Source organism: Phaethon lepturus, unplaced genomic scaffold (assembly GCF_000687285.1).
Source record: "Phaethon lepturus isolate BGI_N335 unplaced genomic scaffold, ASM68728v1 scaffold36315, whole genome shotgun sequence".
In the NCBI taxonomy this organism is placed as follows: domain Eukaryota; kingdom Metazoa; phylum Chordata; class Aves; order Phaethontiformes; family Phaethontidae; genus Phaethon; species Phaethon lepturus.
Window position 1 is genome coordinate 17,900 of NW_010539053.1, and position 5,295 is coordinate 23,194.

Genomic DNA, 5,295 nt, shown 5'->3' on the forward strand with positions numbered 1-5,295 from the left:
CTCAAGCAGGAAGATGCTGGAGCCAACTTGGCAATTTAATGATACCTTACTGCACTGCGTGATGTTTAAGTTCACTCCTTAAGCTTGATCTTTTTCTAACAAAGACAGGGGCTGGGATTGTTCAGGGACCTTTCCATGCAATGTCATGGCCCGTTTTTTTTTTCTTTCAGGTGATGATGCTAACACCTGAAGCTGTGGAAGAGTGGCAGGTAGAGAGGGGTCTGCCTCCCCTTAGTGTTATTCCAGTTTGATTGATGTACCTCTCCTGCAGCACAGTGGGAAGCCTGGCTCCAAGTGCACCGCTGTCAGCTTTCCTGATGAGCAGTGTCAAGTAAAGCCTTCTTTTAAAATAAAACTGTTTTAAAATATCCTGAAAACTTTGTTCAAGAAATTGGATTAGTTCCTGAAGTACCACTGATACTGTTGCTAATGCATTTGTTTCATGCTGTAACAGCACCATGAATAGTACTTTCCAGAGAGCATACTTTCCCAAATTTCTCATAGTAACACAACTACACAACAGTGTGTGTGGACTCAGCACAACTACTAATATGATTGTGTCAGTTCATTGAAAAATGGTACTTGACTGCAATCTTGAGTAAAACAGACCACTATAGATCCCACTAGTATTGCTGGTTTTTAACATGTAAATTTGGGGTTTTTTGAGGCTTGCTCTTTGCCTCAGCAGCGAGGAAACAGCAATGTCTGTCCTGTCCTGTTTTGTGGGTCACTAATCATGAGTCCAGTCAGAAACTGAAGACTGCATTTATTCTTGATGAATCAGATTACTGGTAGAGAAGACAATACAGCGCTTCTGTTATTGCTAACAGAGTACAAAATTTCCACAGGTCTCACTTGCCAGGACCGTGTAGCACTGAACCCGTCAAACCCTGCTGCTAAACCTGTCCTTGAGAAGGAGAAAATTTCAGACATGGCTGCAAATGTAGCGTTGCAGAGAAAGATGGAGCACAACTGTTACTGTAGCTTGGAGGCTGCCTGGGAACAGCTGGTGCTGCTACACAGTCAAATGCAGAGCATCTCTATTCGTCGCGTCTCAACTTAAAACACCAAAGGGTTTCAAGGAAAAATAGCAATTGGTCTTTCTTCAAGCTCCCCCTGCCCTGGGTTAGTGAACAGAGGGAAAACATGAGTTTCTCCAGTTACGTTCTGTTCCTCTTTCCTATCTATCTCCCCCCAGCCAGTTAATGACAGGCCCCAACAACTCTCATGCAGACCGCCACCAGGGTCTGGTTGGATACAGCTACCTAGTTCTAATACAGTGGCTCTCCTAGGTCTTGGGAAGGAAACAAGAGGCCACCCTCTTCACTTGAAGAAAGGAGGGAAGCACAACCCCCCTGCTCTCTGCTGCTGGAGAACTGAAGCAGGAAGGATGTCAAGGAACGGGTCTGAGAGCAGGGCAGTTCAGACAATGAGCATGACTAAGGAGGTATCAGCCTGCCTGTTGAAGAGCTTATGTGCTGTTCAGCCGAAGGTGGCTGGTCAACAGCAAAGACAGCACGGAATTGCTCAGGAGGACCAGTCCCATCACAGAAGTGAGGTACCCCGTGATGTACTCCTGTGTTAGAACCCCAGCTGCATCTTCTCCTCTGCATAGTGGAGGGTTAAAGTTACCACAGAGCACCAACGATTTAATTGCAAGCATCTCTCCCTAGAATTGCACCTAAATTCAAGAGCATGAAAAGATGAAAAGACTGTTCAAAAACAGTGAAAATATAATTGGCAAATTAACTGAGAAACAAACCCAGTGTTGGCTGGAGAGGCTTGTTTCTACATTGCAGAATTCTACCCCAACTTTTTTCAACAAATGAGTAAAAATCTTCTTTTATCCTTTATTATTATTCACCAGCCTTACAATGCATGGTCAAAATTCGTAATTCATTCCCAGACCCTGGGAACTGGCCAAAGTGGATGTATCGGTAATCACATTTCTGTAATCCAAATCCTTGTTTGGATCTCCTGCATGTCAACCACTCCTCCACCAGACATCGGAGCAGTTTATGACAGCTGCAAATGAGTCAGAGATTAGTGCTGCACGGATACTGCTTCCTTCCATCTATGCTCCCCACACAGGTAGGAGGAAGATTATTCATGTAAAAATCTCTTCATCCGTGGGAAATCCTTTGACTGTTTAGTTTCAGTCAGAAAGTACATCAGTACACAAGTCCTGCAGTTAGCTTATGCCAAAACTGCAGCATGGAGCTGTCATTTCCTGATGGGAGATCTATCCTTCCGCACTCCAGATGCGTGTCCCTGACAATTCTGCGTTATGATGATAAACATCTTCCAAGCTGGACACCTTGCACTCTGGTTTCGGTAACAGGCAGCCCAGTGTGTTCTAGCTGTGCTGCCCCAGGATCCCATCCCATTTTTTACACTAGTAAGCATGAACACCTGCTCTGCCCATGTATTTTGGATCAGCTTACTTCCCCTTAACAGCAGATCTGCTGGTTCACTGGAAGGGAATCCATGCCTTCATCTGTGCCACAGACATTTATTGTTGTAGAAAAGCTACCACAGTGCTTGAAGTGGTTGATGTATGCAACCTATGCAGAGGCATAAGAAGTACCATCCATTCTTCCAGCTTCAGAGCAGCAGGAAACAGGATTCATGAAACAGCCTTTGCAAAAGATAAAAACTGTAACATTGATGACAGAACCTCCCTGAACATTACAGTAACCATGGCCGTGCTTTTAGTCTGAACTCAAAAATGAAGCAAATCCAGTTTAATTGTGCACTACCACTTGCTACTGGGAACTTAGGCAGACTGCTCCTTGGAAAAATTAACTTATTAGTGTTTGTACACATCTGCAGGTCAACACGAAATGGGCAGAACTTGATCTCGAGTCAGTCAATAAAAACTAATATTTTTTCACAGGAAAGCTGACCTAGGCTTAGAGTTCTACAAATGAAAATGGCAACTGTATCTAGAAACCAAAGAAAGCTGTTAAACCATATTTTAAGATGTCCTGAAGGTCTCCAGAAAGAACTGAACACACTTTCATTCCTTCATTCCTTTACTTCACCTGGGAAGGAGACCACTCAGCATCTGACAGGGTGCTGATCTAATAAAATGTAATCTGTTTACATCTGAGGAGTATAAATGTGCAAAGAGAAATGGGACCTCTTAAGATTATGAATTGTACTGCTGCCAAGTTCACGAAGACGTAGTTAATTCTGAAGATGCCACTAAATACAGAAGTGAAATCAAGCACTGGAAAGCACTGTTGCAGGGGTAAGAGGAAGCGAGGACATCTCTGTCTCATCTCCAACATCTAAGCTCTGAGAAACTCAGTCTACTTTTCTATGGGAAACTGATAATACCTTTAAAAGTAAAAGTAAAGTTCCTTTAAACTGATGTTTCGTTAAAAACATCACAGGGTCAAGAGCACTGTGTATAACTTCATACATCTGACTTAAAACCTTACTGCTGTAGTGATCTCTTTGGGAGAGGCTATGCGCTTGGCGGCTGGCTAGCTCTCGTGTTCCTTGTCTGGGCTGGGAAGGGCCAGCTGGGTGCCGCATTGCAAAAGGTGCCATAAAACAGAGACAGGTTGGTGTAACTGACCCTGCGAGAGAGCTAAAGGAGGTAAAGAGAGAGGGAGAGAGAGATAAAAGACTGAAAGAGCTCCTGGGCCCCATAGGCTATGTTAACTAGCTGTGTCTGAAGAGGATGATCTACATCCAAATTCAGTGTGGTACTGGCCTGGAGAAAACAATCAGCAGTTTGCATATAGCAAATTCAGATGACTAAATGTTTTTCTACTGCACCCTTTGCTGAGGCATCTCTCTGACCAAATTACTACATAGAACCTGTACGGGCACAAAACCTCTTATCGGTTGCCAGCTTAACGTAAGTACCATTTTCATGCTGCAACTGTATATAGCATTAAAGCTTCACTTGTTTCAACAATAGTAATTATGTTGCTCACGTGAGATCACCAGAAAAGGTGAATAAAACTAAAACATTACACTGAAAGCAACTACTTAATACAATAAATAAAAAGTACAGGATGGGGACAGAGAAAGATTGATTGCTAGTTCCTTGACAATATCTCTAGGGATGTTCACAGTTCAATTAATCTTAAGTAATACTCTCACCTTAATCACTCAGAGTGACAGAAAAGGAAAAGAGCTTTTTCAGTCCCCTGCAGTATTTATTTTTTTCAATTTGTCAAAGTCATTTCTCCTATTAGATCATTCATACGGCTTTTAATATCAAAGTCCTCATTGACCTGAATGAGTCTTGACTTGGAGGTTGTTACTCCTGGCAAGTATTCTGTAAGAAATGCTGGAAGTTTTACCAGTTGGTGTAATATCTAACATAGATAATAAAAATGGAGTAATTTCATGACCCCAAGGAATGGAGACCAATAATTCACTTTGTAACGAGGTCAATAAACTAGGGTTTCTATGCCATGTAATTATTCTTGCAAATTCTTGTTATTCAATGTCTTGCCAATAACACCGCAGGGCTGGCTCACAGTCTGTTGAGACCGATAATAATTTTGTCTGAGGCAGCAGTCTTTGAAGATTGAGACTACAAGAATATGGCGTACTTGACAGAGTAAAATGCTGACCTTGCTTGCAGAAGCTGAGCAGAGAAACCTAATAGACACAGCTAAGCAAACATCTGACTCTTCAGGGATTGATCCTACTCACATTTTAGTCAATTTGGAGGGAAGTGACTAGCAGATGCATTCTTTTTCATTGCTTTACACCAATGTGGAGTGCATGACTTACATGCAATAAAAGTATTTGGGTTTTTTTCATATTTTTTCTTCAATTCAAGGCTGTGTACACTCTATGCTTCTATTGAATAAAGCTGTATTTATAAGCAGTAGTTTTCCCTGGAACTCCTAGAAGAATTTTGCTTCATGTCAACAAATATTCTCAAGGAGATTGTTTCTTGTGATGAGCTTGGCAATATACCATCTTCCATAGCTAAGTGAAAGAGGATTAAAAATTTCAGTCGAGGTATGAGTCACCACTCCCCTGCAGCTAGAATTAAAAAAAATGGTTTATGTTTTGTGTTGAGGCAGAGCTTTACACTCTTGCTGTAAAGCTTTGCTACTGCAAATATGTTGTTTGAGGAAAAATCTAGCAATAAATGAAATATTGCAGTTTATATACCCAGCATCAAAATGTACTGGACAGAACTATTTGATCTCGCTCAATATTCTGTTTAACAGGAATTCATTTGCCTTTCAAGCTGTTATGCTAGGTCACGGTTCACAGATGCAGCTGTGATTGTAGGACACAGGTAAAATTTCCAGT